The 13,153-nt window shown below is 37.8% G+C and overlaps 1 long non-coding RNA gene across 1 annotated transcript; it reads right to left on the bottom strand.

Moving 5' to 3' along the window:
- Positions 1-2,931: 2,931 nt before the first annotated feature.
- On the bottom strand, positions 2,932-8,353 carry LOC126817557 (uncharacterized). Its single transcript, XR_007679061.1, has 3 exons — positions 7,829-8,353; positions 5,129-5,287; positions 2,932-3,943 (listed from the first exon to the last, which is right to left on the bottom strand). It is a non-coding gene; the product is annotated as an uncharacterized LOC126817557 (long non-coding RNA).
- Between the last annotated feature and the right edge of the window lie 4,800 nt (positions 8,354-13,153).

The following is a 13,153-nucleotide window of genomic DNA, read 5'->3' as shown; positions in this document are numbered from 1 at the left end:
TGAAATTTAAATTCTGTGTTCAAACAACTTAATAGAAATATATTAACAAGAAACTGAAGACATTGGAGTGGTATACAACTGTTCATAGAACGTAGTTACAGACAAACATATAAATAATACATTGTATTACTTTCTCTACATTAATATTAGATTAGATCAAATTTATGTGATTTTGTTATTTAAATAAGTTCATTTAATTATATTTCAGTTATACCAAGACGAAAACTTGGCGTACGGTGGCTACTGCTGAATCATCAACAAAATTAAAATTGATCCACCGAGAGGAAAAAAAAATCAGTTTATCAAATCAGAGGAAATCATGAGCCAACTGTATTAGATAAGAAGAAATCATGGGCCAACTATATTAGAAGAAATCATTTGCAACTATATTTGAAGAAATCATGGGCCAACTGTATTTTTACCAAAATAAGAATTATCCGGCTTAACGCGGTGACACTTGCATTGCCAGACACCTAGGCCATGCTTGATATAATGAAGTAAAATTTTGGGTTAAATTGTACATTTTCGATAATGCTGTTAAAAATTGGTTCACTAGGGTTGGGCATAGGAATGGGAGAAGAAGAAAACGAGGGGAAAGGGGGACAGCTGCAGGAGAGTGAACAGGGGAGTGAATAGATAAATCGATGAAAAAATTTTATAGTTGAAAATTTAGCTTTTTTTTAATGTATATAAAATCAAAAGAGCTGCTGTTCGTTACGTATCGCACAGCCATACTAAGTGTACAATTGCTAAAGAACGAGTGCTGGCCTGTTAGTAATACTATTTCATATGATAATCACTTTTCGTTTTAACTTGCCGTGGACTATGGATCGGACATCGGTCATTATATTCCTTATTATACTTATATATTCATCAACTTCTATTTTAGCGTATTCTGTTTAATTGGTTTTGGAATGAATGAATGAATGAAATGTGGTTAAATGGCACGTCAGTCACCGGACTATACTGCGCCAAACATTATGGTGATTTATATAAGACAAAAGAAAACTATATGCTTTCAGTTTCACATAAACTATTTACGTACATAAACAAAAGCAATTATAACAGAATGTTAAATAATCAATATTTAAAAATGAAAAACATGGTGATATGTAATATTTACAATTAAAATCCTCTTTAACAATTTGTCTCTTTTATAATATCTATAATCTTGCAATATAGACCCGTTTGGGTAAATAATTGATTTAATGATGGCAACGGTAGTAATATTTGTGTTTTGATTAAAAAACGAAAAACAATTCATTTTGTAATGATCATGTGACGTTATAACAGTAGATTTATAAGGACGTCTGTGTAAACAAATGAAATGAAATGAAATGGGGTTTAACGTCCTACTGTTTTGCCCGGACAGCGGCACTACGGCCTACTTCTTATATTGAATTCCAACTGTCAAGGGATTTTTTACGTACACAGCCAATGTGTACACGGGACCTCGGTTTTTCGTCTCATCCGAATGACTAGACAGCTGTCCTTGTGAGGGCCTCCGTCCTACATTACCAACAAGGGGGAACCACGCCGGAAAATCTGGATGAACTTTCTCGGCCAATGCAGGGATCGAACACCCGACTTCCAGGCTAGCGAGCCAGCGTCCTACCCACTTAGCCACCGTGACCCGCCTGTGTAAACAAAAGGTGATATTCATTTGTAATTAAAGCTCGACGATTCAAATAACTATACGATTCTTTGGTTATTGAACACATCTAGTATTTTCAGTTCATTAACCGTAGTTAAAACTTTAATAAAACACGAGTTATCATGTTTCAAATATAAAATGAAATGAAATGGGGTTGAACGTCCTACTGTTCTGCTCCTAAACTGGGCTAATGAAGACGAGCATGCGCCATACAGTGTGCTATGAGGGAAATTTTGCCAGGGCAGCGGCACTACGGCCTGCTCTTATATCGAAATATGAAATGAAATGAAATAGGGATTAACGTCCCACCCTCACGCAAATGAAGTGATGACGCCACCCATATGAAGTGTAGGTGACACTAAACCGAGACGTGCTCGAAGTGAAAAATTTGATATCTGAAGTGTTCATTTCTACCACACTTCCGTAACGATACTTCAAATTTTCAATGAAATAAAGAAGGCAGAAATGATGTTGAAGTGAGGAAGAAGCCATGCCAAATATGCAAATTAGGCTTCAACGAAGTGTTCACTTCAACCAAGTGCTTATCGGGTGTTATTCTCACTTCAACTCAGTGCTTATCGGGTGTTTTTCTCACTTCAACTCAGTGCTTATCGAGTGTATTGCTCACTTCAATCCAGCGCTTATTGAGTGTTTTATTCACTTCAACTCAAGTGCTTATCGAGTGTTTTGCTCACTTCAAACCGGTGCTTTTCTCACTTCAACCCAGTGGTTATCAGGTGTTTTTCTCACTTCAACCCAGGGCTTATGGAGTGTTTTTCTCACTTCAAATCGGTGCTTATCGGATGTTTTTCTCACTTCAACCCGGTGCTTATCGGGTGTTTTTCTCACTTCAACCCAGTGCTTATCGGGTGTCTTTCTCACTTTAACCCAGTGCTTATTGGTTGTTATTATCACTTCTACACAGTAAGGTTGCAGACTTCAACAGTGTGAGGCCTAGCTCACAAACCAGGTGGGGGGGGGGGCTGTATTTGATCCCAGTGTCAGTCATGAAAGTTACTCCACCCTCCCAGGATTTTCTGCACCGTTCGCCTGATCAGTAGATCTAGGGCCTGGCAAAGGATGGTGTTTGGTTGTGATAGTGATGGGGCTGAAAAGCCAAAGTTCCATGTAGAAATTGTCGTTCATGTAAAAAAAAGAAACCTGTGTAATTAAAAGAGGACAATTCAGAGAAGCCACATCTGGGCTAAATTTCCCTCATAGCACACTAAATAATCCTAGTTGTGCTGAAAAACAGCAAATATGAAACAAAACACCACTTTGATATTTATTATTTATTATTGTTTTCAAAATATTACAACACAATTGATACAATTAACAAGTGGTTGCCATCTAAGATACACCCACATATTGCAAAAGAGAATAAGGAATATAAATAAGGCTAATCACCCATTGTCCCAATGTTTCATATAGAATTAGAAAAAAATCTGTTAAAAAAATTGTAGCCTTATCACGTTCACATGATTTCCCAAAAAGTGGGTTAAGTGTGGATTGCTGAAATTTATTGGATTTGTCCTCTCATGGTCCCAATGCTACACGGCAAATTAAAACATTGTAGCCTCATCACATTCACAAGCTTTTTTGAAAAGGTTATCTTCGAATCGCTGCATATCGTTGGGGTTTGTGATCTCATGAATCCAATGCTTCACACCAAATCTGAAAAGGATCGGTTAAAAACTGTAACTCCTATCAAATTCAAAGTTTTTGGCTATGGGGCATAACTCTGAACTCCAAAGCCAAATCTTCAGCAAAGAGGGGTTAATTCGAGCATGGGAAATGTTGGCATATGAAACTGAGAATTCTAGAGGATCCAGAAGTTAAAAACAATGGATCGTACAATCAGGTGTAATATTCTATGCCAAAATCCTCTGGATGGGCCCACATGCTAAAAACCCAATTTTTCCACAATATAAGGGGCCATAATCCATGAGGTTAGAGTTCAAAATGAATCCGATCCCAGATGATTTGAATATAAATATACATTTAAATTTCATTAAAATCGGATAATTGTGAACACAAACAAATTTCACCGGAGGTACATCTGGACGGAAAGAGGCAGCGACATGAAAATGTGGGTGCCATAAAAAATAAATATTCATAGACTCAAGGGCAGGTGTTTTGTAATTTGGATAGCGTCAGGCTATAATCCATTACAGTTTACACATTTCGTGTGTTTTCTTGCATCTTTAACACACCATATTTAACCCACATTCAATGTTGCTATAAATCAACTCCACACCTTATTCGACCACATTCATAGGTTTGATTAACCTGAAATTAAAACAAAAAAAAATGTTCAGTTAAAGATGCATTCCGAAAAAAGTAATTATAGGGAGATTATTTCGAATAAAATATGGTAAGTTTGGATATGGAAAGTAGGGACACCCAATCTTACTAGAAAATACTAAATTCCTGCGGAGAGAGAGAGAAATGAGGTTTAACGTCCACTCGATACAATCTAGGTCATTTCGGGACTAATATATGGTTCCATTTTATTTCAATAATTCGATAGCGCGTAGCAGTCTTTAGCAGTGGGAGGAAACTGGAGAAAACCCATGAGATTGGACAGTTGACCCCACTCCTCATCACATACAACTGAGGAATCGAAACCATGCCAGTTAACTCAATGACAGACATGAGCTAACCAGTCGGCCATCCAACCCCCCAGATTCCCATGGAAACACTAAGAGACACAGTGAAAACAAGCAGATGCCATGCAGGATACACCCACATTTTGTAAGAGGTGGACAGAGAACAAGCCCAAAAAGCGATTTAAGTTTCAGCAAAATTGGATAACAATTGTGATCTCTATAATGTGATTTGTACAATCAGTCGCCATAATCCATAAGTTTTGGTCCGATATGCCTGAATATTCTAATGAACCGAGATCTTTGGGATATAAACATACATTTCAAGTTTTATCATAAAAATTGTCACTCTAAAGGGTCCACAAGCTAAAAATGCAATTTTTCATACGATCAGGGGCCATAATCTATAAGTTATGGTCTGATATGCATGAATATTGAAAGGAAATGAGATCCAGGGAGTTACGACCCAATATGCGCGAATATTGAAAGGATCTGGGATCTTTGGGTTATATACATACATTTTAAGTTCAAAATTGCGACCTCTAGATGGGTCCAAAACCTTGGCTATTTTGTTGGGCAATTTCAGTCTGATTTTCACGAAATTTGAGCTCAACTGTTATTAAGATGTAACGGTGATATAGTTGAACCTTTGTTTTTTAAAATCAGATAAAAATTGTGATTCCTGGAGGTTTCACAAGCTCAAAATGTGATTTTTTCAATACAATCAGGTGCTATAATCCATGAAGGAAAGGGGATTAACTAAGACTAAGGCCTGTATTGTGCTAAGACAAATACGGATGACAGACCACAGGAGTGGATGACGGAAATATATGACTGTATTGAAATGTGAATGCATACAAAGGATTACCTTCCATTGACTGTAACCAACATTGTTAGTACCGGTACAGAGCGTCATTAAAATCTTCAGCTGTAATGACTTTCAATGACTGATTTATACCAAATACTGTATACAGCACTTATTATTTGTCTTTCCATCATTCATCCATCCGGGTCACAAGCTCACCATCTGAAAACATAAAATTATCTTTTTAGATCAGATGGGATGATTCTTCTCAAAGATGAGGGTATGAAATGAAATGAAATGAAATGGAGGTTAACGTCCTACTGTTCTGCTCCTAACCTGGGCTAATGAAGGCGGGCATACGCCATACAGTGTGCTATGAGGGAAATTTTGCCCGGACAGCGGCACTACGGCCTACTCTTATATCGAATTCCAACTGCCAAGGGATCTTTTACGTGCACGCCAATGTTTACACTGGACCTCGGGTTTTCGTCCCATCCGAACGACTAGACAGCTTTCCTTGTCAGCCCCTCCGTTCTACATACGAGGGTATGAGTTACATGTATAGTGAGAAAAAGATACAATTTAATTGCAGCAATTTATGAACAATCCCCATACATTTTTTTAACAAGCGGTTGCCATGCATGATTTGCCGACATTTTGCAAGAGATGGACAGAGAACAAGCTCAAAAAAAGTGATTTTTCGTACAATCAAGGGCCATAATTCAGGAAGTTACGATCCGATATGCATGAATATTGAAAGGAACCAAGATCTTTGGGTTATAAACATGTATTTCAAGTTTCATCAAAATCTGATCAAATTTGTGTCCCCTCTCCAGAGTGTCCAAAACCTTGATATACCATATATTTACAATATTTGCGTACGAGGAGCAGCCATTTTGTCCGGCAGTTTTGGTCCAATTTGTACGAAACTTCGTACTCAACCATCATAAGGGTGTAACAGTGATATATTCAAACGTTTTTTTAAATCGGATAAAAATTGTGACATCTTGAGGGATCACATCCTAAAAACGCGACTTTTCATATAATCAAGGGCCATAATTCAGGAAGTTATGATCCAATATGCACGAATATCGAAAGATCTTTGCGTTGTAAATATGCATTTCAAGTCTCTACAGGGTCCACAACATTGATATACCATATTTTTACGCCATTTGACAATGAGGCGTGGCCATTTTGTCTGTCAGTTTTGGTTAGATTTTTACGAAATTCGAAATCAACCATCCTTAGAGTATAACGGTGATATATTCAAATGTTTTTTTAAATCGGATAATAATTGTGACCTCTAGGGGGACCACAAGCTATAAACGTGATTTTTCGGCCATAATTCAGGAAGTTATGGTTCGATATGCGCGAATATCGAAAGGAACTGAGATCTGTGGGTTATAAACATGCATGTCAAATTTTATCAAAATCAGATGAAAATTGTGACCTCCAGTCCACAACCCTGATACGCAATATTTTGACATTACATGTATTTGCGAGCGAGGGGCGGCCATTTTGTCCGTCAGTTTCAGTTCGATTTTTACAAAATTCGAACTCAACCATCCTTAGGGTGTAACAGTGATATATTCACACATTGTTTTTAAATCTGATAAAAATTGTGTCCTCTATGGGGTCCACAAGCTAAACACGTGATTTTTCGTACAATCAGGGGCCATAATTCAGGAAGTTATGGTCCGATATGCGCGAATATCGAAAGGAACCGAGATCTGTGGGTTATAAACATACATTTAAAGTTTAAACCACATCGGATAAAAATTGTGACCTCGACAGTGTTCACAACCTAAAAACGCGATTTTACGTACAATCATGGGCCATAATCCACGAAGTTACGGTCCGATACATGCTAATGTTAATATCGAAAGGAACCGAGATCTTGGGGAGATAAACCTATATTTCAAGTTTCGTTGAAATTGGATAAGAATTGTGACCTGTAAAGTGTTCACAAGCAATTGTGGACGGACGGACAGGGGCGACGACAATATACGTCCACATAAAAAGGACTGGGGAGCGACATTTAAAGTTAACTGGAGATTTTTTATCAGACTACATAAACAATCCCACCTATATGACTTAATTATCCTACAAAGCAAAATTGATGCAATTTGTACATTTGGGCAATCAGTTTCATTTTCAGGCAAGTGAAATCATTGAACTACTTGCCCTAAGAAGTTAATGTTGAGTTAGGAATGTGTCATGTTTTATTTTCCAGCAACAAGGGAGAGAGAGAGAAACGGGGTTTAACGTCCACTCGACACAAACTAGGTCATTTCGGGACTAACATATGGTTTAATTTTATTTACATAATTCACTTGCGCGTAGGGGTCTTTAGCAGTGGGAGGAAACCGGAGGACCCGCAGAAAACCCACGAGGTTGGACAGGCGACCCTACTCCTTGCACGTACAACCGGGGATTCGAAACCACGGCAGTCGACTCAATGACAGACTTTATGATACTTTGAGAAATTATTCAATATTGGGACCATCGGAATAAAAGGTTGAAAGATTTAAATTTACGGGCCATTAGCTGCCTTTAAACTACAGGGAATTAGGTAGGGAACGTATGATTATTGGACAGCAGTACTGAGGGGTAATCTCTATATCTGACTTTCAGATTCTCAGGCCGCCCAACCATGTACCGGTATCAACCTCAAGAACCATTGAACTAACGGATTTCAGATCATCGGCCCAAGTATGGAATAACAGACATGTAGGGTGACAGAATAAGTTTACTTCAATTTACCATCTTGTCTAGACACATTTTTCACATACTGCACTGGTGGATTATTAATTTACCTCCTCTGAAAAAAAAATAAAGACGAAATAAATTCACCTTTTTTCAAGTACCAATATAGTGTACCGCAGTTTAAATTTACCGAAAACAACTGTAATCATTCAAAATGAATGCCAGTTAACTCGTCCACACAAAAAGTCTAGTTATGTAGTCCACAAATATCAAAATACATGTACACTGGTTAGTCGTTGACACGACATTGGTCAACTCGTCCACACACCCATGGCGCCCCAATTCGACAATCACAATGGCAATGATATGCCATGAAAATGAAATGAATAAATCAATTCTCTGCATAGATCTAGTTCAAATTAAACTGAAGAATTTTCTGGGACAACTCGTCAAATTATAAATAATTCGGTGTACTTCATCAATCAATGAAGTTGGCATTTCGACGCAATGCATAATACCAAATCCAAATTGTTTGCGAGTCATGAGTCATAATCACACTAAACTTATTTTTACGCGATTTTCAGCAACTTAGAAATGTTGTTAGTGATAAATCGTAACTAATCATTAAATTGGCTAGCTATAACAAAAACCTGGTCTTTACAACAATTAAAACTTTGAGAAATATTATAATAACTTACCTTAAATTGTTTTAAATAGTATCAATCAAGTTAGCGAAAAGAAAAATGGCGCCCATAACATGAGACGAAGGCTACGATTGGATTAAATTTCACTTAAGTACGTCATTATTGACCAATCCTAGCGATCTTTAGAAAATACGAGTAAAAAAAAATTAGAAAGTTAAAAATCATTTTTTACTACCGGTATCATTAACATTAACAGAAATTCTTTTGTTTGTGTTTGGTTATAAATCTATTTCCTAAAAAAATGTTGAATTATGTATCAAAACATTGTTTTCCAATATCTTAACAACTTTCATGAACTGGGCTATAGGCCTATTTCGCTTGAGACTTGTGATGTATTAATTATCTCACATCTGGGTCACAGTAACACCCACACACCCACAAAAAAAATAGGTCAACAATATTTTTAAATACCGGTACTTGATCGCCATTTTGATAATACTAATAGGCTAATTAAATTAGTTTAAGATGTTGTAGGCCTACATCTCTATATATTTATTTAAAAAAAACAACTTAAAAACACATATTTAATTTAAACAGGATTCTATCTGACCCTGTTGTATTTTAGTATATTATTACCATGGAACTTATAATACAACTGTTAACATTGTGTTTTTTTGTATTGTCACTCTGTAAGTTCCCCTGAGCACTATAAATATGCTGTAATAATAATAATAGTATAATATTAAGAAACAGAAATAATAATAATAAGCAAATTTTAGCAATGTCTAAATGTCAACATTTTTTGTAATCTTTTTACATTTCTTCCAAAGCAAATGTTAATTATTGTATCAAAACATTTCCAAAGCAAATATGTTCTTAATGGACGTAATATGCAAATAAAAAGTTGAAGTTGAAGTTATTGTATCAAAACATTGTTGTTCAATATTTTAACTTTTCATGAATTATAGTTTCTGAAATTTCGATATCATTGAAAATATGATAGGTGTAAGGCCTACGCGGGGATCACGTGGCTAAGTGGGTAAGATGCTGGCTCGCTAGCCTGGAGGTCGGGTGTTCGATCCCTGCATTGGCAGAGAAAGTTCATTCAGATTTTCCGGCGTGGTTTCCCCTTGTCAGTGATTCAGGATGGAGGGCCTGACAAGGACAGCTGTCTAGTTGTTCGGGTGGGACAAAAAAAACGAGGTCCCGTAGCGCCGCTGCCCGGGCAAAATTTCCCTCATAGCACACTGTATGGCGTATGCCCGTCTTCATTAGCCCAGGTTAGGAGCAGAACAGTAGGACGTTAAACCCCATTTCATTTCATTTCATTTCAGGGCCTACGTAGGCCTAGGACCCTTTTTTTTTAAATGACAGATTCTCGCAATTTCAAAATAGACTACAGACCTACTTAATGTCTTTTTGAGACTATGGTTCAATTTTATTTCAATAATTTGCGCATGAACGTAGGGGTCTTTAGCAGTGGGAGGAAACCGGAGGACCCGGAGAAAACCGTCAAGGTTGGACAGGCGACTACTCCTAGTCACGTAACTGGGGAATCAAAACCAGGAGCAGAACAGTAGGACGTTAAACCCCATTTCGTTTCATTTCAGGGCCTACGTAGGCCTAGGACCGTTTTTTTTTTAAATGACAGATTCTCGTAATTTCAATATAGACTACAGACCTACTTAATGTCTTTTAGAGACTATGGTTCAATTTTATTTCAATAATTTGCGCATGCACGTAGGGGTCTTTAGCAGTGGGAGGAAACCGGAGGACCCGGAGAAAACCCACAAGGTTGGACAGGCGACTACTCCTAGTCACGTAACAGGGGAATCAAAACCATGCCAGTTGACTCAATAACAGACCTTACGATAACCATTCACCATCCAAAACCCACCCCCGATATTATCAAAAGTATACATAGGTGTATTGGAAGGTTAATTTATGGTATCAAAACCAAATTTTGTCGGCATCAAATTTGGTCAAATACTGAAAGAGAAAATTTCAATAGGGCCTACAGTAACTTTTTATTTTACAAAACCAAATTTGTTTTGAAGCTGTATATATCAAACAACTTTACAAGTACATGTCGTACAATTTCTTTTCACTTTAATGAATGTAATATAATGTTAAACGACATCTAAAAAAATTGTCTCAAATTAAAACAATTCTGGTTCTTACATGTATATTGAATATAATCCAGCTTGTCAGATCAAAGAAAATTCTTGCTTGATATTGGGAGACACTGTGCCTCAGTGAGAGAGAGAGAAATGGGGTTTAATGTCCACTCGACACAAACTAGGTCATTTCATACTAACATATGGTTCAATTTTATTTCAATAATTGGCTTCCGCTTAGGGGTCTTTAGAAGTGGGAGGAAACCGGAGGACCCGGAGAAAACCCACAAGGTTGGACAGGCGACCCTACTCCTTGTCACGTACAACCGGGGAATCGAAACCACGCCAGTTGACTCAATGACAGACTTTATAATACAGCGAGCACGTGCTACCCATTCGGTCATCCCCCCCCCCCCCCAGTGAGTGAGACGTTGGCACACTATCCGAGTCATCCCGTGTTCGATCCTGTCATTGCCCAGGAAAGCTCTTCTAGATTTTACGCCTTGGTTCCCCCTTTCCAGTGGTGCAGGACATAGGGCCTGGCAAGAAGAGAGAGAAATGAAGTTTAATGTCCACTCTACACAAACTACGCCATAGCAGGACTAACACATGGATCAATTTTTTTTCAATTATTTGGCTGTAGGGGTCCTTTGTAGTGGGAGAAAACCATAGGGACCAGGAGGAAACAGTTGTATAGTCGTGCGGATGGCACAACAAAAAAAAAAACGACATCACACATGCACATTGGCGTGTATGTAAAAGTTGGACAGGTGGATTTTGAAATAAGATACATGTAAGGCCTTAGTGCCTCATTGCACACTGTATGGCATATGTAATGGGTGTCTTTTTCGAACGTTTTTTGATAATAAGAGCATGAGTAATTCAATTATCCCAGGTTGGATCCCGGCATGTCAACAAAATTACTCAGGATTTCCGGAATAATTTACCATTGACAGTGGTGTCGGACAAGGGTCCTGGCAAGAAACAGCATCTAGTTGTTCATACTGTTCATATAGCACCGCTGTGTGTGCATTCTCCCAAATTGTCTGACCGAGAGAGAGAGAGAGAGAGAAATGGGGTTTAATGTCCACTCGACACAAACTAGGTCATTTGGGGCCTTTCATATGGTATAATTTTATTTCAATAATTCGCTTGCGTGTAGGGGTCTTTAGCAGTGGGAGGAAACCATAGGACCCGGAGAAAACCCACGAGGTTGGACAGGCGACCCTATTCCGGGTAACTTCTGGGCTAACATTTAGTTCTTTGCTTGTGTCTTTTCTTTTCAATGTGGGAGGGGGTCACGTGGCTAAGTGGGTAAGACGCTGGCTCGCTAGCCTGGAGGTCTGGTGTTCGATCCCTGCATTGGCCGAGAAAGTTCATTGAGATTTTCCGGCGTGGTTCCCCCTTGCCAGTGATGCAGGACGGAGGGCCTGACAAGGAAAGCTGTCTAGTCCTTCGGATGAGACGAAAAACCGAGGTCCCGTGTATACATTAGAATGCACGTAAAAGATCCCTTGGCAGTTGGAATTCGATATAAGAGTAGGCGATAGTGCCGCTGCCCGGGCAAAATTTCCCTCATAACACACTGTATGGCGTATGCCCGTCTTCATTAGCCCAGCATAGGAGAAGAACAGTAGGACGTTAAATCCCATTTCATTTCATTTTTTCAATGTGGGGGTTGAATGGTCTTGTGCTTAATGTGTGCACATGAAATCACAAGGTCTGTCGTGGATACACTAGCCGAATCATTCGGCCAAATAAGTGGCCATACTCCCACCTGATTCACTAGTCGATTGCATCACCTTTGACATCGCATGATTAAACATGGCAGCGACCATGTCTTCAAACAATCACGTGACTTCTCAATATGATTGGTGATTAAGTATAATTCGGGCGAATATATCAAACATGTTTGATTCGCGAATCATTAAGCGCGGATTCATTCGGCTACTGCGTCCAGCGCTTAAAGCAATATGCACTAACTCATTTCAACAACAATAAAATGTCAGCAGCATAATGTTGTAAACATAGGATATAGCAATTTATAGCTATCATTTTCACATGCAAAATTGTTTATATATTTTATTGTAACATACTAGACTTTTTAAAAGAGACATGTTTTTATCATAAATTTTAATTGAATATTTATCACTTCATTTTTGTATTTTAAATATTAATATGCATAAAAGGTTTATTTCATTTTTAATTTTAGTTACTGTGATATCGTTTTTATTTATGCATATAATACTTTTTCTGTGATATTTATTTAACTTGTCTCGCATAAATCACCATATGTTTGGCGCAATATAGCCCGGTTGGAGCTGACGTGCCATTAAACAACATTTCATTTCATTTGTTTATATATTTTATGGCCAAGTGGAATTTTTATTTGCCAAATCTTAATTTGCTTTACATTAGCCCATTCTTTAGATGCTTTACTAAGATCCAGTTTATTATTTGGTTATATTAATAAAGTTTTGCTTAAATATCACAGCAATATTAGGCTATCATATACATTTACAAAATTTTATGACAGTCAGATGTAAAACTACATGTATTGCCTATTGAGTATTATTGGTGGCTTTGGTCTTTTAAAATACCGTACCGGGTATTGAATGAAA

Source organism: Patella vulgata, chromosome 1, assembly GCF_932274485.2.
Source record: "Patella vulgata chromosome 1, xgPatVulg1.2, whole genome shotgun sequence".
Lineage (NCBI taxonomy): Eukaryota > Metazoa > Mollusca > Gastropoda > Patellidae > Patella > Patella vulgata.
This window is presented reverse-complemented; position numbering and strand designations above follow the sequence as displayed.